Raw genomic sequence first — 27,991 nt, 5'->3', positions numbered from 1 at the left:
AGCTGCATAATCCTTAAACTACAAAACATTCAGTGACTTACTTGAAGCTGTGGGAGTGCTGTTCATATAGATCCAAACTCATGCTGAATGTGTCCCCTTTTAAAAACAAGGAAATGACCTTCAGCAACTCTAAAATGTAGAGTTTGGCATTTTACTAAATTTCATGGGGAGAAAACGTAATGAGTCAATAAACCCAATTTGGAGGCTGGTTATTGTCACATAAATTAATTTGCCTGCTAAATGATCAGATTCACATCCACCTTTTCCCTACCATCTGCCTCACAACAAAGTTGGCATTGTACTCCTTTGAGGGTGGACTGCAAAAATGTCAATATTTAAGGCTTATTATCCTCAATTTCTGCTAAGTTCTAGTTCCCCACACTTGCAGGTGACCCAAGTAAGGACTATACATGGAAATTTTCAAAACAGACTACTAGTCTCCCAGTAGCAGACCTGGAAGGCAGCTCCTCTCACTGGGCTCTGGAACAAAGGAGGAGGGATGCAGGGTGACCTTGGACTCCAGCTAGCAGCCCACTCCTGCTCCCTGCTCGGTAAAGTCACAGCACTCAAGTTCCCATGGCTTGCTTTTTTTTTTTTAATTGTTTCTCCCAATACTTGTGATCTGTGAAATCTCGCCTGACTGTCACACTGAGTAATCCCATCCCATTTCTCTATACAATCAGGATCCTGGCGGCTCTGCCTCATAGAATGCTGGTTAGGGAGCTGTAGGCAGCAGCCAGAACCTGCTCCAGCCAAGCCCTAAATGTGACCCTGATGGAATCCAAAGGCCAAGACCATCCCGATTGTGATCTTCATTCAGTCCTTGTTAGATGATGGGAAAAGGTAAAATATTTTCAGTAGAGGAAACATGGCAACCATTAATGACCTGTTTAATATTTAATGACTTTAAAAACCAGCAACTAAATCCTAAATTGTAAATAATGACCCTATCCAGAAAAACAAGAAAAAAATTACAGGTGATGGTTGACTCAGGCATTGAATTTTTTTTGTTGTTATTGTTGTTGTTGTTTGTTGTTTTGTTTGGGACATAGAGATTTACTGTGTATCCCTGACTTGTGATTCTCCTGCCTCAGTCTCCCAAGTCTAGAGTGCTGGGGTTGTAGTTGTGTGCTACCATGTCCAGGAGTTGTGATTTTGCTTTGTGTCCACTCATATATGACTCTACCAGTCAGGATGGCATCTGTACCAACCTGCTAACCGTCCATCTGCTACCATTTCAGTCTTGCTGCTATAACAGGATGTGATTTAGTTAGATAATTCAACTTTTTCAATGTGGTATGTGTAAAAGTCTTGTCCAAAAACTTAGTGATAATTACATCCTCCAAGGAAAAGACCCTGGGCATTATAGTTTGACCTCATTTTCAAAAATGCAGTTTAACTCTCCTAAAGGCTTTAAGGTTTTACTATGTGTAGAATAGACAAAGCAAATATAATCTAAAGAGAAAAACTGCATCCATAGGGCTTCAGGAAGAAATTCAATAGATGTAATATACACTAAAAAGAAAATAACACATTAAGTCCGCTGGAAGGATAGTTACAGTGATCATGAAAGGTTCCCTGGTAGTGAGGATCTGGCCTCCAGACATGAGGAGCCTCCTCATAAGGAGTTTGCATATGTCACTGCAGCCTACACTCAGGCTTCAAGGTAACAACCACCAGACAAGTGATATAATAAAAGAGAAGTTGAGAATAAGCAGAATTAAATTTCCATGGGGTTCAGAGGCTAACAAAAGGCATAATAATTTGTCTAGTTTTTGTCTAGTTTGTCATTTCAATTATTTGCTTTTTTTTACCATGGCAGAGATTAATCCAAGGCTTTGTATGTTCTAGTCCACATCACCAACCTACACTGAACAGTGCTAAACAGGAGAAGAAGAGGATCGGAATATTTTGATGCATTTATTGTGCCAACAATGTAATGAATTAGTTGTGCCAGTATCTGATATTTGATGTGTGGAGACTAAGTCATAGCCTGAAACCTATCATGGGTGCATCTGAATAGAAGAATAAGGAGTAGGTAATTAGGCAATGACTGCAGGAATGACAAGAAGGAATGATCAAAGATAAAGAGACGGACGTACTATAGTGAGTGCTCTACAGTGACTGGGGGAAGCAGCATACATGGTTGGCGGAGAGGTCACAGAGATAACTCCAATAACTGTAGATGTCAACATCACAACAATGTGGAATAAATCTCCATTTCCAACATTAGCTGTATAATTTGAACGTTGAGCTGGAGCTAATGAAGAATTTAAAGAGCTCTTCCTGTTCTTCCAGAGGATCCCAGTTCAGTTCCCAGGATTCATGTCATGCAACTCACAACAGCCTAGAATTCAAGCTCCAGAGAATCCAATGCCCTGTTCTGGTTTCTGTGATTGTCTTCATTCATATGTGTGTGTGTGTATACATCTATATATATGTATGTATATATGTATATATATGTATATATATGTATATGTATATATGTATGTATATATGTATATATGTATATATGTATATATATGTATATATATGTATATATGTATGTATATAAATGTATATATATATATATATATGTATATATGTATACACACACACAAATATTTAAAAGAAAATCATTAAAAAGCATTCAAAGCAATAGAAAGTTAAGTGACAGCAAATTTTGAGTGTATTATCCTAACAGCTCTGCCTCATAGAATGCTGGTTAGGGAGCTGTAGGCAGCAGCCAGAACCTGCTCCAGCCAAGCCCTAAATGTGACCCTGATGGAATCCAAAGGCCAAGACCATCCCAATTATGATCTTCACTCAGTCCTTGTTAGATGGAAAAGAATGTTTGATGGAAAATAATGAGATTATATTCTCCCACATAGAGAAGGAAAATAAAAAGCACCTAATGACCAAATATCACTTATTTTCAGCCATGTGGGGAAGCATTTGGAGAAATTAGAATCAAACCCATAACGAATGTTTTTAAGAAGGACAAAAGGGAAGTATTTTTGGATCTTAATTTTTCAATATAGGTTAGAAGTCAATGATAGGGAACTAGGTGTGGCAGGGCACACATTTATTCTCAGCACTCAGGAGGCAGAGGCAGGAGGATCTCTGTGAGTCTGAGAACAGCCAGGATGACAAGAGAGATGCTGACTCAAAAATAACAAAAGAAAGACCACATAGAGAGACCCTGATTCATAAAGAACAAAAAAAAAAAGAATGAGAGAGAGAAGAGGAGAGAAGAGGAGAGGAGAGAAGAGAAGAGAAGAAAGGAAAGAGAAGAATAAAAGAAATAAAAATCAATGAGAGGCCAGATAAAACATTGTGACATGATGTGTGTCTTAATTAGGGTTTTTATTGCTGTCAAGAAACATCATGACAGGGCTGGAGAGATGGCTCAGTGTTCAAGAGCACTGACTGCTCTTCCAGAGGTCCTTAGTTCAAATCCCAGCAACCACATGGTGGCTTACAGTCATCTGTAATCAGATGCCCTCTTCTGGTGCATCTGAAGACAGCTACAGTGTACTAATAAATAAATAAATAAATAAATAAATAAATAAATAAATAAATAAATAAATAAATCTTAGAAAGAAAGAAAGACAGAGAGAGAGAAAGAAAGAAAGAGAGAAAGAAAGAAAGAAAGAAAGAAAGAAAGAAAGAAAGAAAGAAAGGCCTTGTCCACGGCAACTCTTATAAAGGAGAACATTTAATTGGGGCTGATGTACTGGTTCTCAGGTTCAGTTCATTATCATGTCAGAAAATATGGCAACATCCAAACATCCAGACAGGCATGGCACTCAAGGAAATGAGAGTTCTAAATCTTGTTCCAAAGGCAAACAGGAGAAAACTTTCCCCAGGCAGCTAAGAAAGGGGGTCTCAAAGCCCACCTCAACAATGACGCACTTCCTCCAACGAGGTCACACATCCTAATAGTGTCAATTCCTGGGACAAGCATATTCGAAGTACCACAATATGCCTGTCAGCTTTCTGCTACTATGCCAAAATATCTGAGAAAATTTACTTAAAGAATAAAGATTCATTTGGGTTTCAAGAGTTTCACTTCATGATCACTTGGTATGTGATCTTTTGTCCTGGGATAAAGTAAAATACAGTGGCTAAATCTCATCTCAAAAGAAATGTTGTGGGCTGGAGAGATGGCTCAGTGGCTAAGAGCACTGATGGCTCTTCCAGAGGTCCTGAGTTCAAATCCCAGAAACCACACGGTGGCTCACAACCATCTGTAATGAGATCTGATGCCCTCTTCTGGTGTGTCTGAAGACAGCTACAGTGTACTTACTACATAAAATAAATAAATAAAAATCTTTTTTTTTTTTTTTGGAGCTGGGGACCGAACCCAGGGCCTTGCGCTTGCTAGGCAAGTGCTCTACCACTGAGCTAAATCCCCAACCCCCATAAATAAAAATCTTAAAAAAAAAAAAAAAGAAATGTTGTTTTAGTCAGGGTTTCTATTCCTGCACAAACATTATGAGCAAGAAGCAAGATGGGAGGAAAGGGTTTATTCAGCTTACACTTCCACATTGCTGTTCATCACCAAAGGAAGTCAGGGTTAGAACTCAAACAGGTCAAGAAGCAGGAGCTGATGCAGAGTCCATGGAGGGATGTTACTTTGCTTCCCTGGCTTGCTCAGTTTGCTCTCTTACGGGCCCTGCCCCCTTGATCACTATTTGAGAAAACACCTTACAGCTGGGTCTCATGATGGCATTTCCACAACTGAGGCTCCTTTCTCTGTGACAACTTCAGCTTCTGTCAAGTTGAAACATAAAACCAGCCAGTAGAAATGTCTTACCTTATGTGAACTGAAAGTATAGAGAAAGAAGGACTGGAAGAGTCCCAAATCTCAATGTACTGTTGAAGGGCATGTGCCCAATTCCCTCACTTTCCTCTTATTGCCTAAAGTTCCCTCCACATTCTGAATGTGCCACAGACTGGTAACCAAGCCTTCAGTGCACAGGCCTTTGGGGGAACATTTCATGCTAACTACGGTTCTTCTGAATAGCAATGGGAGGGTATTAATATCAGCTAGGAAAAGAAAATGTTGACAGTAGCTCAAAAAATAAAGGTTACCCATCTACATGTAAGCCACTCTAGCACAGAAATGTGCCAGTCCTAAATAGGTGGCCAAGGAGTACATGCCCCATCCTGATGTCGACTATTTGTCTCCCAGCACATCAGTCCTTAGGTCCCATGTTTTGATAAAATGCTGTTATTGTCAATTTTCTCTGTAAGAATCTGAGACATCTAGATGCTCTGGGAATTTAGAATTGGTAAACTTAGGAATACTTTAGAGAACGAAAGAACACTGAACTTGGTTTCAAGGTTAATACTTGTGGCTGGCATGAAATGTGTTAGGTTGATTCAGACTGTAGACACTGTTATAAGCCCAATTTTACCAACACTTATATCCCAATGATATTCTAGGCTGAGGTCCAAAAATATGATCATATTTTGAGATAGAGTCTTATAAAAAGTGATTAGGTTAAAACAAATTTGATATAGGTAATCCGTAATCACTGATTATGGAAATGTTATAAAAGACAAAGAATCATCAGTATGAAGTTCGCATTCAAAAGAAATGGATCTATCATGATGCTAGTCCTCATGAGTTTACAGTATTCAAGACTACTTACCTACACGAGTAACTCTAGTACTCAGTAACAATTTCAAATCTTGTGCAACTCTCAGGGATAGAGCACTTGCCTAGCATGTGCAAAGCTGTGACTTCTATCTCCAGCACTCAAAAGCTAAAATATCTGAGGCCATCAAGACAGTTCAGCAAGTAAAGGCTACAGTTGCCAAGCTTAATGACCTAAGTTTAATCTGTGGGACTAGTATGGTGAAAGAGGAGAATTGACCGCTGTGAGTTGTCCTCTGACCCTCACAAGCTTACTGTGTTACACAAGTTTGCACATGTATATACATAACACACACATACATACACAAACTAAAGAAAATAGATAAATTAATAAATGTAGCAAATAAAAATCTTTACCCGCTACTTTGTCAAAACATTTATTTATGTATATCAGTGTCTTGTCTACATGTATGTCTGTATACCAAGCATCTGCTTGGTGCTTGAGAAGGAGGCCAGAGACGGCATCTGATCCCCTGTAACTATAGTTACAGATGGCCATAATCTACCAAGTGGATGCTGGAAATCAAACTCTGGTCCTCTAAAAGAACAGATAGGGCTCTTAACTGCTCTCCAGCCTCTGAAAATATTATTGATAGTTTAGATATTGTAAACATAAATAACAAAAATGAGGGCAAGAAAATCCACGTGAACTAGTTGTGTTTGATATTTAATTTATATGAACTCTAAATCTTTACTTTTAGAAGCTGCCAATTCCACAAAATAAGCCAACTTTCCCAAATATTAATACCAAGTTACATGCAGGCCTCATTCAAGATTCAATTGTATTTTAAATGTGTTGGAAAACACGCATTTTTCCTCTAGAGAAGAGCTCTGATTGTCAAAACATGAGTGTTGCCTCATTTTTTATGTGGAGCAAATTCAATTTATATCAGAGAGCTCAGAAAATAAAGTGGGGTTTTCTAAATCATATCTGTGCTACAATTTTTACAATAATTTCTGAATTCTCATGGGCACTGCATTCTAATTTCTAGTATCTTCTTTATATTGACTTGCTAATATTATTCTTGTTTTTCTACAAAAAAAGTTTAATGTTTCCATAAATACTATACTTTTGACAAAATAGTTATACTTTGATTTAATAAAGAATGAATTTAGCACAAAGATTGTGATGGATATCCTTGGTTGTCAACTTGACTCCATCTAGAATTAACTAAACCCCAAGCAGCTGAATGCACCTAAGAGGGACCGAGTCGTGTGAGCCTGCAGAACTCTGGGCCACATAAATACGTGGTGGCAGCTCCCATAAAAACACATGGAAGAAGGAAGATTTTCCTCCTTGTCTTTCCCTCAGTCTTCCTGGTAGGAGATATTTCCACCACTCAAGTGCCAGGGAAGGCCTTCCCTGGTAGATTTTCTTTGCAAGTTTTGTAAACCCTCAAGGCATGAGAGTGGCTAGAACTCCACCTGAGGACTTTCAACAGTCAGACCCTTCCCCAAGACCTCCCTGACTCTAACAGTGTTTCCAGCCGTTGTAATGATCACAACGGTCATTTTCAGCTCCTCAATGGGACCCTTCCCAGATTACACTAATTTTAGGTGAAAAGCCACCAATCCTTGAGTAGTAAAACCCAGTAATCCCCGAGCACGCGGGCGTGCACACGTGCGCGCGCGCGCACACACACACACACACACACACACACATTCACACACACACATTCACACACACACACATTCTCTCTCACACACACACATACACACACACACACACACACACACACACACAAACCAATCCCGAACAGGAAAACCCATTAATCCCTGACGTCCCCCAAGCTCAGGACTTGAAATCCGACCAAACCTCACCTTGGAAACCACTACCCTAGAAAGCGCCATCCTCCAAGAACCCCAAAATAATCACTTCCTTTTATCCAACTGCTTACTGTCTGCTCCCTCCTGGAAGCATAGGCAGCCACTCCTGGATTTGTCTCTTCACACACTGTACCCTCCAATAAACTCTTTTCTGAGATTTGCTGCCCTTCTTGGTATGACTCTCATTGGAGGAAGACAAGAAACGATGAAGGGAAGAAAAGAAGGGAAGAGGAAAGGGACTGAGTCCCCTGAGCTCTTCAGCTCAACTGAGGATACCCTCCCATGAGAGGTGTAACGCCTTTGCTAAGGAGGCTTCCTCTCAGAACTATGTGATTCCTAAGTTCCTGGGTCTCAGGATGCCTTTGCACTGGGACACTGTTCCACTTCAGAACCATATGGTGCTTTCTTCCAAGTCCCAGGACACCTGGGATGTGTCAGGTGGGAAATCTGATCAGGAAAACCAACACCTGGAAAGTTCATTCCTTCACTGGCATTAAGGCCTGCTTCTTCAGGATGCCAGTATATACTGTAGAAATTTGTCTTTTGTGTGGTAGTGTGGTGGAGCCCAGGGTTTTTTGTACAAGCTAGGCAAGAGATGACCTACTGAGCCACACCCAGATTGCCTTTAAGGAACATGATTTAGGTGTTCTTTTTAAAATTAATATGCTCCTACTGTGTCTCCAAGTCAGCAAGGTATTGTAGAGGGCCACAATAACATTCGCCACCACTAGATGGCGCTGGCTTCCTCTACGCCCCACATGGAAGGCCGAGCTAGACAAGATGACGCTGGCCTCCGCCGCACCAGCCGACATCCTTTCAGGAAGTTAACTGTGTGCGCATGTGCAAGAGTGCCTTCGTGCCAGGTCTTTGCCCACTCCGGGGAGTGCCTAATGAGATCATGGGTAAGTGACCAATCAGGTGTGGATGCGCCGCGCTAGGGTGTATATAAGCCGCGCCATGCTGGCGTGCGGGGCTCTCCTTAAGATTCAATAAACGTTTAGCTGTAGCAAGGATTCGTATGTCCCCGTGTGTTTTCTTGCTGGCGAGGTCGCGCGGGACATTTGGTGCCGAGAACCCAGGAAACCACGCCATCGCCAGGTGCCGAGAGGTCCCTCCGTATGCGGAGAGAATCCAGAAGCTGCAGGACGCGGGTGAGACCCTGAGAGACAATGTTTAGCCTTGATCTGTTCCACCTCACTCCCTTGCTAGATGCGGCGGAAGCCTCTATTATTGTTTTGGCAGCCCTCAGGTTTTTTCTATTGACCTTTGAGTTTCTAGCTACCGCCAGGCAGCGTCAGAGGTCGCATGGGATCCGCCCAGCTGTAACAGCAAAGCAAAGAGCGTGGGAGGAGGGGCAAGGTGGCATGTCAGAAACAGGGTTGGATAAAAAATTAAAGAGCTCAAGGAAAAATAACAAGCAGACAGTCCCCTCCAATGTGGAGGTGAGAGAGTGGGGAAAAGACGCCCCGGGAGAGATAAAACAGAGAAGGGAGAAAAAGGTCTTGAAAAGGAGAAGTCTTTATCTGGTAAAGGATTCAAAGACTTCAGAGCTTGATAGCTCAGAGACAGACGAGCTTAGCTCCTCTGAGGAAGAGGATTTAGAAGATGAGGCAGCTTGCTATGAAGAAGAAAGATATTACCCAGATGAACAACGAGCTAACAGCTTGGGTAAACAAAAGGAAGTGGGAGGTGGAAACCATGCGGTTTCCCAGCCTATAAGCCCCAGCGCCCCTCCATCTTATATGGAGAGATTTCACTCAGATTCCTTCCTCACTAAAGAGGAACAGAAAAAGATACAGCAGGCATTCCCGGTGTTTGAGGCCGCCGATGGAGGCCGCGTTCACGCACCAGTAGAATATGTTCAAATTAAGGAACTTGCAGAGTCGGTCCGTAACTATGGAGTTAGTGCCAATTTTACTATTGCTCAAGTCGAAAGGCTTGCCACTCTGGCCATGACTCCAGGAGACTGGCAGACAACAGTGAAGGCTGCGCTCCCTAATATGGGACAATATATGGAATGGAAAGCCTTGTGGTATGACGCCTCTCAGGCACAGGCCAAAGTCAATGCCATTGCTGAAGGCAATCAGAGAGACTGGACACTTGATCTGCTAACAGGACAAGGGAAGTATGCCAATAATCAAACTAACTATGACTGGGGAGCATACGCTCAAATCTCCGCTGCCGCCGTTAAGGCATGGAAGGCACTTTCCAAGAAGGGAGAGTCCAGGGGACACTTAATGAGAATTATACAAGGCCCCCAGGAGCCATTCTCAGACATCGTGGCTAGGATGACAGAGGCAGCAGGCAGGATCTTTGGAGACCCTGAACAGGCAATGCCTTTAGTAGAACAGTTGGTCTATGAGCAAGCCACACAGAAATGCAGAGCAGCTATTACACCTAGGAAGAGCAAAGGATTACAGGACTGGCTGAGAGTTTGCCGAGAACTTGGAGGCCCGCTTACTAATGCCGGCCTCGCGGCTGCTATCCTACAGGGCCAAAAGTGCTCAGGTACAGGTGATCGAAAGGTCTGCTACAACTATGGCAAACCAGGACATTTGAAAAAGGAGTGTCAAGCCCTCACAAGGAAGAGAGCACCAGGACTGTGTACTAAGTGTGGGAAAGGCTATCATTGGGCTAGTGAGTGTCGCTCAGTTAAAGATATCAGAGGCAGGCTTATTCAGCCCGGGCCTCCCCAGGCAGAAGGGGGTGAAAACACTCCAAAAAACGGGTATCTGGGCCCCAAGTCTCAGGGCCCCAAAACATATGGGACTCCAGCTTACAACAGATGGACACCACGGTTCGCAGAGCCACAAAAGGCTCAACAGGAGTGGACCTCTGTTCCACCACCCAATTCATATTGATGCCACTGATGGGTGTGCAACCTGTCCCCACTGACTACAAAGGCCCCCTACCCATGGGAAGTGTCAGCCTTATTATGGGTCGGTCCTCCTTAACTTTAAAGGGACTTATTGTTCACCCTGGAATAATAGATCAAGATTACACGGGAGAACTTCAAGTTCTCTGCTCTTGCCCTCAAGGCGTTTTTTCCATTTCCTCAGGTGACAGGATTGCTCAGTTGATTATTCTTCCAAGCTTACATGATCATTTTCCTTCTTCCGGGGTCCCTAGAGGCACCGCGAAGTTTGGCTCTTCCAGGACTGATTCTGCTTATTTAATGATGGACCTTAATTCCAGACCCTCTTTAGAGTTGAATATAGAAGGGAAAACTTTTACGGGAATTTTAGATACAGGGGCTGATAAGAGCATTATCTCCTCTAGTTGGTGGCCTAAGGCATGGCCTGTCACTCAATCATCCCATTCCTTACAAGGACTAAGGTATGAGGCCAGCCCCACTATCAGCTAACGCTCCTTGATCTGGCATGCTTCAGAAGGCCAATCAGGAAGGTTTATTCCTTATGTCCTCCCTCTTATTGTTAACCTTTGGGGGAGGGATGTCTTACAGGGTCTAGGTCTGACATTGACCAACGAGTACTCTCAACAAGCTGTTGAGATTATGAAGAGAATGGGCTACAAGGAAGGAAAGGGATTAGGAAAAAAGGAACAAGGAAAATTAGAACCGGTCCCACAAGAAGGTAATATAGGAAGGCAGGGCCTGGGTTTTTCCTAGGTGCCATTGAGGGTTCTATGCCCATACCCTGGCTCACGGAGGAGGCAAAATGGGTTCCTCAATGGCATCTATCCTCTGAAAAATTAGAAGCTGCCACTAAATTGGTTGATGAACAATTACAGCTTGGTCATTTAGAACCATCCATTTCACCATGGAATACTCTTATTTTTGTGATAAAGAAAAAATCAGGAAAATGGAGACTTCTCCATGATTTGAGAGCCATTAATGCACAGATGCATTTATTTGGCTCGATCCAACGAGGCCTACCCTTACTCTCCGCCTTACCTAAGCAATGGAAGATAATAATTATAGACATTAAGGAATGTTTCTTTTCCATCCCCTTGTGTCCACAAGACAGACAGAGGTTTGCATTTACTATACCAGCTATTAATCATCTTGAACCTGATAAGAGATTTCAGTGGAAGGTCCTGCCTCAAGGCATGGCCAATAGCCCCACTATTTGCCAACTATATGTGCAACGAGCCCTTGAACCTATAAGGAAGCAATTTCCATCTTTGCTTCTGGCTCATTACATGGATGATATTTTAATGTGTGATAAAGATTTAACAACCTTACAGACCTCATATCCCATCTTAATCAAAACATTGGGACAATGGGGACTACAAGTCGCTACAGAAAAGGTTCAAATTGCAGAAATTAGCTCATTTCTGGGATCGGTCATTTATCCTGAAAAAATAGTTCCCCAGAAATTAGAGATTCGCAGAGATCATTTACATACCTTAAATGATTTCCAAAAATTATTGGGAGATATAAATTGGCTGAGACCATTTTTAAAGATTTCCTCTGCTGAGTTGAAACCTTTATTTGATATTTTGGAAGGGGACTCTCATATCTCCTCTCCGAGAGCATTGACGCCAGCCGCAAACCAGGCCTTACAAGATGCTCAATTACAGCGCATTGATGAGACCAAGCCTTTTGACTTGTGTGTTTTCAAAACTATGCAATTGCCAACAGCTGTCTTGTGGCAGGATGGGCCTTTATTATGGATCCATCCCAATGCATCTCCTGCTAAGATTATTGACTGGTATCCCGATGCGGTTGCTCAGCTTGCACTCCGCGGGTTGAAGGCAGCTATTACTCATTTTGGGAAAGAACCCAAAACTTTGATAGTACCATATACAGCCATTCAGGTTCAAACATTAGCTGCTACCTCAAATGCTTGGGCAGTGTTAGTTACTTCCTTTGCTGGACAGATTGATAATCATTATCCAAAACACCTGATCTTACAATTTGCTTTAAGCCAAGCCATTGTGTTCCCACACATAATGTCTCAGAAACCACTTGTTGATGGGGTTGTAGTGTATACAGATGGGTCAAAAACTGGTATAGGTGCTTATGTGGTCAATAATAAGGTAGTATCTAAGCAGTATAATGAAACCTCACCTCAAGTTGTGGAATGTTTAGTGGTGCTAGAGGCCCTTGAGACCTTCCCAGGCCCGCTTAACATTGTGTCAGATTCCTCCTATGTGGTTAATGCAGTTAAGGTCCTTGAGGTGGCTGGATTAATCAGGCCTTCCAGCAAACTTGCTCAAATTTTTCAACAAATTCAATCTACCCTTCTTGGCAGGAGATTCCCTGTATTCATAACACATATTAGAGCTCACTCGGGCCTTCCTGGGCCAATGTCCGCGGAAATGACCTAGCGGACAAAGCTACAAGAGTGACTGCAGTTGCTTTGTCCCCTCAATTAGATGTAGCAAAAGAATTTCACAGACAATTTCATGTGACGGCTGAAACTTTACACCACCGATTTGATTTGACTAGAAAAGAAGCTAGGGAGATAGTTACCCAATGTCAAAATTGTTGTCAATTCCCGCCGGTACCCCATGTGGGAGTTAACCCACGAGGAATCCGACCGCTACAGGTCTGACAAATAGATGTTACTCATATCCCTTCTTTTGGAAGACTTCAGTATCTGCATGTTTCTATTGATACATGCTCTGGCATTATGTTTGCTACACCTCTAACAGGAGAAAAGGCCTCGCATGCAATTCAACATTGCCTCGAGGCGTGGAGCGCTTGGGGTAAACCCAAACTCCTTAAGACAGACAATGGACCAGCTTATACTTCTCAAAAATTTCAACAATTCTGCCACCAGATGGATGTGACTCATCTGACTGGTCTCCTGTATAATCCTCAGGGACAGGGCATTGTAGAACGTGCCCACTGCACTCTCAAATCCTATTTTATTAAACAAAAAGGGGGAATCGAGGAGGCTCTACCCTCAGTACCAAGAGTAGCTGTTTCCATGGCACTCTTCAACCTTAATTTTTTAAATCTTGATGCCCAAGGCCATACTGCAGCCGAACGTCACTATTCAGAGCCTGATAGACCAAAAGAGATGGTAAAATGGAAAGATGTTTTGACTGGTGTATGGAAAGGCCCGGATCCTATTTTAATAAGATCCAGGGGAGTGGTTTGTGTTTTCCCGCAGGAAGAAGACAACCCATTCTGGCTACTGGAATGACTGACACGGAGAATTCTGATGCCTAGAAATGACTCCCAGATGGATCCCTCGGAAACAACCTCTAGCCCTCACAGTGCCTCTTTGAATTTGGATTCCTAGTACTTCAAAGAATGTGTGGGGGTTGCTCTGTTTGGTGCAGCCCTATGCTGTGGATTAGTGTTCATGCTATGGTTGGTTTGCAAACTCAGATCTCAACAGAAACGTGACAAGGCCGTTATCACTCAAGCACTTGTGGCCATTTGAACAAGGGGCCTCCCCTAAAATTTGGTTATCTATCTTCAAAAATTAGTCGGTATCTGAGTTCTCTGCTCTTGCACCCCATGGATCTGTGGATCCATTGCACTGGGATGAGAGAGACTCAATGATTCTTTGATCAGCCCTTCTACATCGCTGAGGTTTCCTCATTGCACGCGATAGGGTGATCATGATCTCCCCACTAACTCACCTTCTGGCTGGCCTCTTTTTAGAGTTCGCCCTAGGTCATTAACAGTTACTGTCATACAGCCCTGTGGTATCCAGAGATGGGCAACTTTCCTCATGCACAGACCAATCTAAGACACGGGGCCCGGTGGCGATAGGGTTACCCTTCGATAGATAAGGCTGTGACATAGAGGAACGACCTAAGACAGGAGCCACAGCAGATGGACGTAACTGCAGGGACCTAGACCAGTCTAGACAATAATTTACTGTTATTAATTAATAAAATAATAAGGGGGAGATGTAGAGGGCCACAATAACATTCGCCACTACTAGATGGCGCTGGCTTCCACTGCGCCCCACGTGGAAGGCCGAGCTAGACAAGATGGCGCTGGCCTCCTCTGCACCAGCCGACTTCCTTTCAGGAAGTTAACTGTGTGTGCATGTGCAAGAGTGCCTTCGTGCCAGGTCTTTGCCCACTCCGGGGAGTGCCTAATGAGATCATGGGTAAGCGACCAATCAGGTGTGGATGCGCCGCGCTAGGGTGTATATAAGCCGCGCCATGCCGGCGCGCAGGGCTCTCCTTAAGATTCAATAAACGTTTAGCTGTAGCAAGGATTCGTATGTCCCCGCGTGTTTTCTTGCTGGCGAGATCGCTTGGGACAAGGTATGAAAAGTGCAGGTCATCCACTCTTAGCTCCACCTGAATGTCTTAGTAGTTGGAACGCTGTCAGTTTTTGGAGAGTGATCATGCATGTAGAACACTGAAGCCATGTTTATAAATATGGTAGTAGTTTCGAGACGATAAGGCTTTAAAGCCTCTCTGTCCTTCCTCAGAATACCAATCCTAGATTTGGTTTTCAATCACTTAATAAAGACCAAATTTAAAATAAAATGAAAGGGGTTGGGGACTTAGCTCAGTGGTAGAGCGCTTGCCTAGCAAGCGCAAGGCCCTGGGTTTGGTCCCCAGCTCCAAAAAAATAAATAAATAAATAAATAAATAAATAAATAAATAAAATGAAATGTTTCAAATCTACCTTTTCTTCTAAAAGTTAAGCTCATTTATATCCCTCCTTTGATGCCTTTCCCCCAGTACATCCAGCTCCTTTCTGTGAACATTAACTATGACAGCATTCTCCCTTGGATAGTTGCTTCTTTTATTGCTTGCTCAGAGAAAAGGATTCAGGGGGAAGAGGGATGGCCACAGGAAGGTATAGCACAGAATAGAGTTTATTCAGGAAAGGGGGAAGGGAGTTAAAGGGTAATAGAGACAGAGAAAAAGAAAGAGAGAAAGAGGGAGAAGGAGAGGGAGAGGGAGGGGGAACAGAGAAGTAGAGGCTGGCCATGACCACATGGAGAAAAGGGGGGATGGGAATGCAGAGACGGGGGTGGGGGTAAGAGGACAGAGCAGGAGCAAGAAGGCTAGAGCAACAGAGAGCTGAGGGGCAAGCAGCCCCTTTTATAATCAGTCAGATGTACCTGGCTATTGCCAGGCAACTGTGGGGCAGAGTTTAGACAAAATGTTGGGGGTGGGGGGAGAGAGGGGGTTGTTTATGTGGTGTGTAAGACATAATAACCAGCTTGGCAGAAATGATACTATTTTAAGAGGGCATTTGTCTTGTTCTGACTATCAGACTATTGAAAGAACAGACCCAAAGAAAAGGGAACTCCCCAGGAATCTCACTCTGGATGAAGAAGAGTGGGCAGCTAGACTTGGAAAGAGATGTCACACACTTCTGACAACTTATCAGACCACATTACAGGATAAGACTGGAGTCCAGACAATAATGGATCAGTAGTGGGTGGAAACCACTTTGGGATGCTTAGAGGTACACATTTGTGCCTGTATATTTAATCTTTAATCTTATCAGAATCCTAAAGATGTACTTGAGTCACTGAACTTTTTGTCCCTCTTCCTATTATGACCACATTGAAGAAGTATCTTTTATTCCTGCTTTATACTATAAATTTGGCTGTTTTAATTGGCTTCTTGAGGGCAGGTAGCTGAACTTGGTTTCTCAGGTACAGATAGTGAAATCTAAATTCAGCAACATGAATGCCAATTCGGATGTGCTGCGGTGCTTGTGGAGAGGTCACAAGAGTACTTTAAGAGTTGGCTCTCTTCTTCCACCATGGGTTCCAGGGACCCATCTCAGTCTTTCCCAGACTTTTCTCTGCTGAGTCTCCTTTCATGCAATCATCTTCCATTTTAAGACAGTTTCTCTTATTGACCATGGAACTCATGGGTTGTCTAGTCTGTCTTGCCAAAAGCCCTGGGGTTCCTTTGGTCTCTGCTCCTACGTGCAGGGTTTTCAGGCATGTGCTGTCATCATAACTGTTTATGTGAGTGCTAAGGATCCAAACTCAGGTCCTTGTGATTGCTCGGCAAGCACTTTGCGAACAGAGTCACTTTTCTAGCCAAGATATGGTCTTATATTCATATTTATTTTCCTGAACGACAGCCAGTCATTTGGAGTGTGGTACATATAAGATGTCCCAAATGCTGAGGTGCCCCTGGAATGACTAACTACAAGCTCTTCTGTGCTTAGGAACTGCTCTGCAAACTTTATCATCATCATTGTCGTCGTTGTCATCATCATCATCAACATCATCATCACATCTATTCTCAGTTGTACAAGCAAACATAGGGACAAAGAAAAAGTAACCCAGAGAGATGATTTCCTTTTGCAAAAAGTATGTGTCATGATCTACCCTGAACTAGAAAGCACACATGACCAAGATGGTCATTGTCTTTCATTTCTAATGCATTGGAGAACTTGGCTGTGTTTAGCATCACAATCTACACCTGACTGTCTGCATTGGAAAATGTACAAAAAGAATGAACATGTGAAATGTGTGAAAAGGGTAGAAAATGGTATAAAAAGGAAAACAAAAGGACTAGGAGAGGAGGAATGATAAAGAAATGCAGGCCCATAACTATTAAACCTAAACCAAGGTGCCTCCTTTAGCTATTCTACCTGTGAGGCAGTACAGAAGAACCAAGTCTTACCTCTCAAGATGAGATTTAAAGGTTAATGGGCAACAATATGGCTTGTGTGGGCTAAAATGGCTGGGTGAGGCCATGTGTATGCATATCTGCAGACTGTGTATGTGGAGCTTAAGACTTGTCTCAGTGCACCATTACCTGATGCTGGGAGATGTGTGGCTTAGTGCCATTCTGCCTGGAACACATTGCTCCTGCCAGCCGGGCACTAACAATTATCACCCAATCCAGGACTTAAACTGTGGTAGAGTGGCTGATGTTTTGCCTTTAAATGAAATGTCCCAGAGGATGGGACCACTGGTTAGCTGACATGGACTAGATTCTCCACCGGTTGGAGGCAATATGGTCACCCTGCTGCCCAATCCTGACCTGGAGCCACCACAGCACGAGTGTCAAGCACTGGCAGAAGCCCATGGGTGGAGGGAAGACCTCTGTGACTGACAGATCGACCCCTGCTGAAAGCTGAATCTACCTTGTCCACAGACGGGAACAGATCTCTTCATGAAGGTCAGAGATAAGTGGGTGCAGCCATGGTGGACAACACAAATGTCATCTGGGATGGCTGAACCTCTAACCACCAGCACATCAGCGCCGCAGATGCCTTTGCCATCTCTTGAATGCCCTGGTGAAGCCAGCAACTGCTAAAAGACCTACAGGTGATACAGAAAGAAATCTGCTCACAGCTGGCAGCAGCCTATGCCCCGGGGACCCCTGAGACATCTCATCAGTTCCAGGTCAGAGACTTGGCTACATACGATGGCACTGAACCCGGACACTTGAGCCTCACTGGAAAGTACTGTACCTGGTGCTGCTGACCACCCTGACAGCCATCAAGTCTCAGCCCTCACCAGTCATGTACTAGCTATTGGGGCTGAGAGCTGGGACCTAGAGGGACACTCAGATCTGCAAAAAGCTCCCTAGACTTGCACATCAGATAAGTGGATAAGATAAGATGTGCCTGGGAGGTTGCTATATTGCTCACTTGAGGAGTGTGCTTTAGAAACAAGAATTTCATGTTTGCCCTGGGTTCCATTGGGATAGGTGTGGGGATAGGCTTGATTTTTCTATTGCAAATGATATAACATCCCCTTACTATGAAGGCATTATGTGCGTTAGTACTTCTAACACTTCTTGGGACTGTGCCTCAGGGATCATAAATTTAGAGGTTCTAAAAGACAGTCATGACGTTGTTGTGTAGGTTTAGATAGTGTCCAGATTGGAATCCTGATGCTAAAGACTTAGTAAGACACAAAAAAAAAGAGTTGAGAATTACTTAGGGCTATCTTAAGGCTGAGTCTAGGTGCTGCAGGGGCAGCTACAAGGATATCTGCTGTTACCCTGCAACACAAGGCTTATGGAGAATTCAGAACTGCCATTGACTTAGATATGAAAAGAGTAAAAAAGATTTTTTAGCTGACCTCCAAGAATCCCTAACCTCCCTCTCAGAGGTAGTCCTTCAGAATAGGAGATTAGACCTGATATTCCTTAAAGAAGGAGGTCTGTGTGCTACACTAAAAGAAGGAATGTTGCTTCTATGTAGACTATTCAGGAGTTATTAAAGACTCCATGAGTAAACTTAGAGAAAGGTTAGACAAAGGACAGAGAGACTGAGAAACACATCAGGGATGGTTCAAGAGCTGGTTTAGTAGATCTCCTTGGATGACTACTCTGATATCTTCCCTTATGGGACCCTTCTTAGTTTTGCTTCTGCTTCTGATTATAGGTCCATGTGTGTTAAATAAACTAGTTACCTTCATTAGAGAAAGAGTGAGTACTGTTCAGATTTTGATGTTACGCCAATGTATCATGCTTTAGGAGGACAAGAAAACCAATATTATAAAGGTCCTAAAATTTAGTTCTATGATTAGAACTAGCCACTAGAAGAAGTGGGGAATGAAAGAATAAGAAATACAGCCAAAAAGTCAGAAGTTTAAAAATGCAACCTCACCCCTAAGAAGCCCTAAATACCTCAAATTCCAGACCCTGCCCTCTACCTGTAAGTAAGTAAAAGGTCACATTTCTTGAGCCTGCTCTCCCAGGAACTAGATAAAAGGACTTAAGATAAGGTCCTTAGATATGCGATTCCAGATCTAGTAAAGATAACAGAAAGTTTCTTCCAGGAACTAGCTGAACATAAAGTTAGATTAAAATCTTAGAGAACAACCTTGAGAAGCAGTAAGCTTCTAGGAACTAGCGGACCATAACGTTAAGCAATCTTGAGAGACAGGAAGCTTCTCCTTGTGATTTTCCAATGACGCTATCCCTGCCCCCTTGGGTTGTGGCTTCTTCCTTTAAATACCCTTTCTCCCGGCCTCTCGGGGTCGAACTCCTGTGCCCCTGCATGGGATATGAGTCTCGACCCCCGTGCACTGGTTCCTATCAATAAACCTTATGTTTATTATAGCAAAAAAAAATGGGCAAGTGCTATGCACTAAGCACTATTAATATTGTTGGTGGTACCAAAGGTTAAGCACCCCAAAAGGTTGTTTTCCTGTAAATAAACCAGAGCATTGGGGAATGGTGTAATTTGACTCCCTAACCATTGTCTGCTCCCTCACTGCCCAGGCTACCTTGAACAAAAGGGCCATCAATCAAACAGCCTATCAATCCAGATTATGCTAATGCCAGCACCAGCCATCTGAAACAGTCTAAAAACTCCTTGAGAAACCACACCAGGCTGTTACTTCTGATTGCCCTGGCTCCAGAAGGCCAAAGTGCAGCCAGAGCTGTTTGAAAGAGTTTGCTTTAGAGTTTTTGTTTTTGAAAGACTTGGTGAACTCTTCTGTGACCCAGCAGCTACCTCCACCTAGGACAGAGGTGAAACAAATCTTCTGGAAGTCTTACAAAAGGACCCCAGTGACTGGTGCTAAAGAATCAGGGCTAAACGTCTCAAATACAAGCTTTCATGATTGTCATTGATGTAAGAGGCAACACTATGATTGGACCAAATGGCCCTTCTCTGATTATGTAACTAGATGATGGAAGCTCATTTAATGGCATCTTTGTGGCCATGTTTTGCCCATAGGGCCTGAGACAGTCACGTTCAGAAGAAGAAACAGACAGCAGAACAGTAATTGTGGCAGAGGCAGCAAACTCCTGAGTAGACAGCAGGTTGATCTCTGAAAGTGATGAGGGAGCCAGCTGATGAACAGCTAAAGAAGCATCTGAACAATTCAAGGACAAGGAAGAGGCGATATAGGTAGAGAACCAGGAATAGCGAAAACTATCCTCAACAATAAAAGAACATCTGGGGGAATCACCAACCCTGACCTCAAGCAGTATTACAGAGCAATAGTGATAAAAAAACTGTATGGTATTGGTTCAGAGACAGGCAGACAAATCAGTGGAATAGAATTGAAGACCCAGAAATGAACCGACACTCCTATGGTCACTTGATCTTTGACAAAGGAGCTAAAACCATCCAGTGGAAAAAAGATAGCATTTTCAACAAATGGTGCCAGTTCAACTGAAAGTCAGCATGGAGAAGAATGCAAATTGGCCCATTCTTATTGCCCTGTACAAAGCTTAAGTCCAAGCAGATCAAAGACCTCCACATCAAGCAGACACACTCAAACTAATAGAAGAAAAAGTGGGGAAGAGGCTTTATTATCACATGGGCACTGGGGAAATTTTCCTGAACTAAACACCAATGTCTTACACTCTAAAATCAAGAATCAACAAATGGGACCTCATAAAACTCAAACTTCTGTAAGGCAAAGAACACTGTCATTAGGACAAAACAGCAATGAACAGATTGAGGAAAGATCTTTACAAGTCCTATATCTGATAGGGGGCTAGTATCCAAAATATACAAAGAACTCAAGAAGTTTGACAGCAGAGAATCAAATAATATGGCTCAGAAGTACCTGAAGAAATGTTCAACATCCTTAGTCATCAGGGAAAGGCAAATCAAAATAACCCTGAGATTCCACTTTACACCAGAATGGCTAAGATCAAAAAAAGTGACAACACATGCTGCTGAGGATGTGGAGAAAGAGGAACACGCCTCCATTGTTGGTGGGATTGCAAACTGGTACAACCACTCTAGAAATCAGTCTGGAGGTTCCTCAGAAAATTGGACATTGCACTACCTGAGGACCCAGCTGTACCTCTCTTGGGCATATACCCAAAAGATGCTCCAACATATAACAAAGACATGTGCTCCACTATGTTCATAGCAGCCTGATTTATAATAGCCAGAAGCTGGAAAGAACCCAGATGTCACTCAAAAGAGGAATGGATACAGAAAATGTGGTACATCTACACAATGGAGTACTACTTAACTATCTAAAACAATGACTTCATGAAATTCATAGGCAAATGGATGGAACTAGAAAATATCATTGTGAGTGAGGTAACACAATCACAAACAACAACAACAACAACAACAACAACAACAACAACAACAACAACAAAAAGAAAACCACTTGTTGTGCATTCACTGATAAATGGATATCAGCCCCAAAGTTCGAATTACCCAAGATACAATCCACAGACCACATGAAGCTCAAGAAGAAGGACTACCAAAGTACAGATGCCTCACTCCTTCTTAAAAGGTGGAACAAAAATATTCATAGGAGGGGATATGGAGACAAAGTTTGGAGCAGAGACTGAAGGAATGGCCATTCAGAGCCTGCCCCACCTTGGGATCCAACCCATATGTATACAGCAACCAAAACTAGATAATATTGATGAATCCAAGAAGTGCATGCTGACAGGAGCCTGATATAGCTGTCTCCTGAGAGGCTCAGCCAGAGTGTGACAAATACAGAGGCAAATGCCAGCAGCAAGCCATTAAACTGAGAATCGGGTCCCCATGGCAGGAGTTAGAGAAAGGACTGAAGTAACTGAAGGGGTTTGCAACCCCATAAGAACAACAATACCAACAAACCAGATTCCAGGGGCTAAACCACTACCCAAAGAGTACACATGGACAGACCCATGGCTCCAGCTGCATATGTAGCAGAGGATGACCTTGTTGAGCACCAGTGGGACAAGAAGTCCTTGGTCCTGCCAAGGCTAGACCCCCCAGTGCAGGGTAATATCGGGGGGGGGGGGGAGGCACAAACGGAGGATAGTTGGGGAGGAGGAACACCCTTATTAAAGAAGGGGGAAGGGGATGAGATGGGGGCTTATGGCCAGGAAACCAGGAAAAAGAATAAACATTTGAAATATAAATAAAAAGTATCCAATAATAATAATAACGAATACTGATATAATTTTAGGAATTCTAAAAATAAAAGAAGAAGTGACCAAAGAAGTATAAGAAGCTGTAAGGAGCCAGAGGATATAATGTTCAGGCTCTGGTCAGGCTCTGGTCACCAAGAATTCTTTTCAGAATGCTGTTAGTCTTGTATTGTATAAAAAGATAAGAAAGAAAGAATATGTTTGGAGGAGGCGTGGTAAGGTGTGGTGGAAGGGGGTGCCTCTGTGCACCCATGCTGAGTCATCCCTTACCCCTCTGAGGGACCAGCCACAATATGGTACAATATAGACTAGAGTTTATTCAGGGCATAGGAAAGGGAAGAGAGAGAGAGAGAGAGAGAGAGAGAGAGAGAGAGAGAGAGAGAGAGAGAGAGAGAGAAAGGGGGTGGGAGGGAATGGGGAGAGATAGGATAAGGTGTAGGAGCGAATCCTGTCTTCCCAAGATGGATGAAGCAAAGAAGTGCAGGCCGACAGGAACCGGATGTAGATCTCTCCTGAGAGACACAGCCAGAATACAGCAAATACAGAGGCGAATGCCAGCAGCAAACCACTGAACTGAGAACGGGACCCCTGTTTAAGGAATCAGAGAAAGAACTGGAAGAGCTTGAAGGGGCTCATATAAACAACAATGCTAACCAACCAGAGCTTCCAGGGACTAAGCCACTACCCAAAGACTATACATGGACTGACCCTGGACTCTAACTTCATAGGTAGCAATGAATAGCCTAGTAAGAGCACCAGTGGAAGGGCAAGCCCTTGGTCCTGCCAAGACTGAACCCCCAGTGAACGTGATTGTTGGGGGGAGGGTGATAATGTGGGGAGGAATAACCGGGAAAGGGAATAACATTCGAAATGTAAATAAGAAATACTCAAGTTAATAAAGAAAAAAAAGAAAAAAAAAGAATCCTGTCTTCCTAGGCCTACATGTAAGTCACAATACTGTCTCCTGGAATTTCAATATCTATGCTTGCCCAAAAGTCTCAATGTCATTTATCAAGAACTGCAGAATCTTGCCTCCTAAGCCTCCACAAGAACTCCATGTAGAGGCCTAAGGTTTCTGTAACCAAGGCCTGCACACAAAGACAGACACTTGAAGCACACCTGTTGTAATTCGCACCTGCTGCAGACAAACATGAGGGTAACTGAAGCTCTAAAACAGCGATTCTCCACCTGTGGGTTGAAACCCCTTTGGGGATCAAACAATGCTTTCACAAGAGTCATCTAAGACCATCAGAAAACACTGATATTTACGTTATGATTGATAACAGTAGCAAATTTACATTATGAAGTAGGAACAAAATTAATATTAAGGTTGAGGGTCACCGCAACTTGAAGAACTATGTACTAAGGGGTTGCACCATTGGGAAGGTTGAGAATCAGTGCCATCTAAAGGCTTGAACTTGTAGAGCTGTCGTGCTCCATGGATGTTTCTGTCTGGATGGACAAAAGGAACCAGCTAGTTGATTGTCAATAATGACACTTTAACTATTTTCTAAAATGTTGGACAGTCCTCTCCCATGAAACTATTTCTCTTCTAATTCTGGATTCACAGACTACTTTCAAACTCACAGTAAATGCTCTTAATATCTTGTAAATTCTCATTGTGAGGTAAAAAACGTAACACTTACTGGGTATTGTACGTCTTGATTTTTTGTCAGTCTTTATATGAATATATAACATATATTAGCTATAAATAATCAAAAAGAGATTCTCCCATAATAAACTATGGAAGAATTCAGGAAGGTTATGGGCGGGGGTGGGGGAGTCTTAAAGGTGAGAAGGAAGATGGTCACATAAGCTACTTCAATGCAAAACAGAGATGATTGGTCTCAGAAGCTCAAGAAAGGAATTGGTGGCAACCCACTGACGGATGCGCTATCACTGAAGAAATTCTGCCTGAAATATTTGGGCTGAGTTGTTACAATTTCAATGAATAATAAAAGTAAGTTTTGCTAGATAAATGTGCACATATATGCAAGACTTGTAATGCATCCTGTGCCTACACAGAGAAAAATCACTTTAGGGCCTTTACAAAGTCCAGACACAGCAGGATTGATGTGTATGTGAATTCACTGAGACCAGAGCAGCATGCACAGGGCCTGTACAGGTCCAAAACAGATGGGGCCTCAGCAGTGAGAGTGAAAAGTGGACATGAGGTCTCATCCGTAACCCAGAAGCTATCTCCAACTGACAACTGCTTGCAAAAGAAAAAATTACTTTTCTCCCACGGAGGCTCACTGTGCATATAAACCACATTTAAGGGTAAACCCTGTGACCAGAAGTGGGTGGACAACACAAAACAAACTCATTGGTGTTTATGAAGGATTTTGGTTTGGGTTTTGGTTTGGGTTTTGTCTCACCATGTTTTATTTGGCCATTTTTTTCTATCTTGTCTTTTGCTTATATATTATATGCTTTTTTTTTTGCTCTTTAAATGTATTTTTTAATGTACTTGTTTATTTTCTAAAGAGAAAGAGGGTGTGATGATCTGGGTGGAGATGCAGGAGAGGAAACTATAATCAGAATATACTGCATAAAATTTACTTTCAATTAAAAGAAAAAAAAGAAAGTCCTTATAAGGGCTAAAGGGACAGCTAAGTAGTTAACAATGCATTGGGCTCTTTCAGAGGACCTATTCTTAGCACCCACATCAGGTAGCATTAACTTCATATCCACTTGTAACTCCAGCTCCAGGGGATCCAACATCCTTTTCTGGAGTCAAAGCCCTTGTAACATAGCTGTGGCCAACAGGCTCACATGACTTTAATCCACATCTCTATGTAATGTTCTATGTAGTTTTACATAATCTGGTAACAACGACTTACTTATATAATTTTCATAGAACATTTAAGAATTATCCTCCCAAAAAGGAAGAAAATGATACTGTAAAAGATGAGATCTTTTTCTGAGGTCTACGGCAAGGTGGTAAGTAGTGATGAGATGGGATTCTACAGTCATTCTGTGCCTCCTGCCTTTCAGGTACATAGTACTGCATGATAAATGATGCTGCTTGCACAAAAAGATCAGTAGAGATGAATAAGGCGAACAGCTTTTATAAATTTAGAAAATGAAGCCAGTTGCACAGGGGCCAACACCTAGAGGCTTGGGCTGGGCAGGAAGAGAAATTGGGTCCAGCTGTGTACACAGATGTCAGAGCCCTGCATCCTACTGAGCACTGTATTAGGCTCCCTCCCACACACAGGCACTGACTGGAACAGTGAGGGGGTGCATGCATGTCTTTGCTCTCTGTCTGCAGGCCATGCCAATGCATCCTGGTTGGTATTCCCTACCTGATCCTCCATGGAGCTCCAAGTGGGAATGGCAGAACTAAAATGAAACTTAGCTTTACTTCCAGTTCTGTGAGTAACCAGTCACTCCATGCAGAGCTCTGCTCTTCTTCATGCAATTGACTGGATAAGACTTTCCTTTCTGAGTATAATCTGGTGATTTCTATACCCAGCCCTCTCCTTTTAAAGGAGCACTTTAATTTCTATTCAGTAGTAGTAGTAATAGTAGTAGTAGTAATATATGTGACTGTATGAGTAGGGGGGTGAGTGTGTGTGTGTGTATGTATGTATATATGTATGTGAGTATACTGGGTATATTTGTATGAGTGTGTGAGTGTGAGTGTGAGGTGTGTGTGTGTGTGTGTGTGTGTGTTTGGAAGGTAGGATTTGCACACATACCACAATACACATGTTAAGGTTAGAAGACAACCTTTAAGAGTTCATTCTCTTCTCCCACCCTATATGAGTTCCAGGGATTGACTTCAGGTCATAAGGGTTATTTGGCACTAATTCCTTTGCTGGCTGGGCTATTACCAGCCTGAAAGAAGCCTTTAAGTCTTCCTTAATGATCCACAGAAGAATGTCTTTTGATGTTCATTGTGCTCTTGAGCCATTCATACACCTAAGAGAACACAGAGATTTCAGATGGGAATCCTGGATACAAAGTGTATTCTTTAGCACTGAGCTACATCTCTGCCCTTGAGGATTACAATATAGATCCCTAACTTAATAAAGTATTGTTAGGTTTATGAGAATGGAAAATGGGGAGAACATTATAGCAACTGTATACGCACATGTGCTGTATTTACTTCTAAACCCATAGTCAATCAAAACTGATCTAAGGAGTCTGAGAGTGTACTTCAGTAGCAGAGTATGTGGTTAGCATGACCAAGGATAATCCTAGGTTGAATTCACAGCACACTCAAAAATATTTTTTGAATTTATTTTTGAACCGTCAAAGGAATATATTTGCATGACTTGGAAACAGGTTAGAAAGACATAAAATTAAAAGGAAGAGAAAATGTCCCTCATACATAAGGGTGTGACTTATGCTTACCCTTAAGAGTCAAGAATTTTTGGAATGTTCTATGCTGGCAAATCAGATCAGTAAGTAAAAGCATTTGCTGCGAAAATCTGACAACCTGAGTTCAATCCTAGCACCCATGGTGGAAGGAAAGGATCAATTCTCCAGGGCTATCCTCTGACTTCCACATATGTATACACACCCAAATACATTGACACACATACAAAGGGACAGACAGATACACATAGAGAAACATACACATACAGACATACATAGAGACACACAGAGAAAGACACACAGTCACAAATAAGATATTTTTCATTTGTTCTGCTCATACATACATACATACATACTTATACAGACACATACAGGTGCACACAGACACACAAAATATATATTATATAGATATATATTTATATAGATATATATTACCTGTTCTGCTCCCTGATCCACCGAACTATAAGCCAGCAACTGCTGTGTACTCCTATTACTGTAAGCAATTGGTTATCATGCTTTTCCATAGTGGATAATACCCTCTCGTGCCATGAGCTATAATAAATCTTACCTCTTTTAATTTTCTTCTTATCAGATACTTGGTCATATCAAGCATAAAAATAAGACAGAAAAAAAGTTCCAAAATTTGGGGTCATTGCAATAATATGGCTTCGTGCAATAGTCCTTTGGAACTTGTTTTGTAGTTCTGGGCTATGGAAGGCCTGGAGTACAAGAAGAGTTCAATAAGCCATCCCAGGGAATTTGCTAGTTCAGTATGATAATACTTCCTGATCATCAACTTGATGGATGTAGAATAACTTGGTATATTTATGTGTGTCCAGGAGAAGTTTGACTGATGTTGAAAATTTCAACCTGAATATAGACAGCACCACTTAATGGCTACCCTCCTAGGTAAAAGCATGGAAAGCAACAACACTTGTCTGATTTCTGGCTGTGGACAGGACAGTGTGGCCGGGGAGCTCATGCTTCCGCTGTTACAGCTGGAGTTGGTCTTACAATCAATCACACCTCAAACTTTAAACCAAAAGAAACTCTCCCTTAAGTTACTTTAACCAGATTTTTTGTCTTAGCAATAAGAAAAGTAACTAATGCAACCAAGGTTCCATGAAAACAATGCCCTGTGTTTATAAGATTTCAGAGCATAAAGGTTCTACAGTTACTTGGCCTAGGATCCATATTTGTTATATGCTGGCAAAGAATATGAGTACGGTCTGCTGTATCTTGAAAATCTGAATGTGGCTTAATTCAAAAGCAGTGGACTAAGTTATTTGGCAAAGGAAATTTCAGCATTCCAGCTGTGACATTGTTAGTGATTACTGCATTTACCCAGTGAGGAAGAGCAAACAGTGAAAGAGGAACCTATGAAACTATGTACTTGGGTTAGGAAAGGTCCCAAAACCTCATTACATCATAGACATATGATGCATATGACTGTAAGAGAAGGAAGTTAAA

General features: G+C 42.4%; 1 pseudogene; it reads left to right on the top strand.

Moving 5' to 3' along the window:
• Nucleotides 1-9,126: 9,126 nt before the first annotated feature.
• LOC134487057 (igE-binding protein-like) lies at nt 9,127-9,979 on the top strand (annotated as a pseudogene).
• Nucleotides 9,980-27,991: the final 18,012 nt, after the last annotated feature.

The sequence above is a fragment of the Rattus norvegicus genome, chromosome 5 (genome assembly GCF_036323735.1).
Source record: "Rattus norvegicus strain BN/NHsdMcwi chromosome 5, GRCr8, whole genome shotgun sequence".
NCBI lineage: Eukaryota > Metazoa > Chordata > Mammalia > Rodentia > Muridae > Rattus > Rattus norvegicus.
This window is presented reverse-complemented; position numbering and strand designations above follow the sequence as displayed.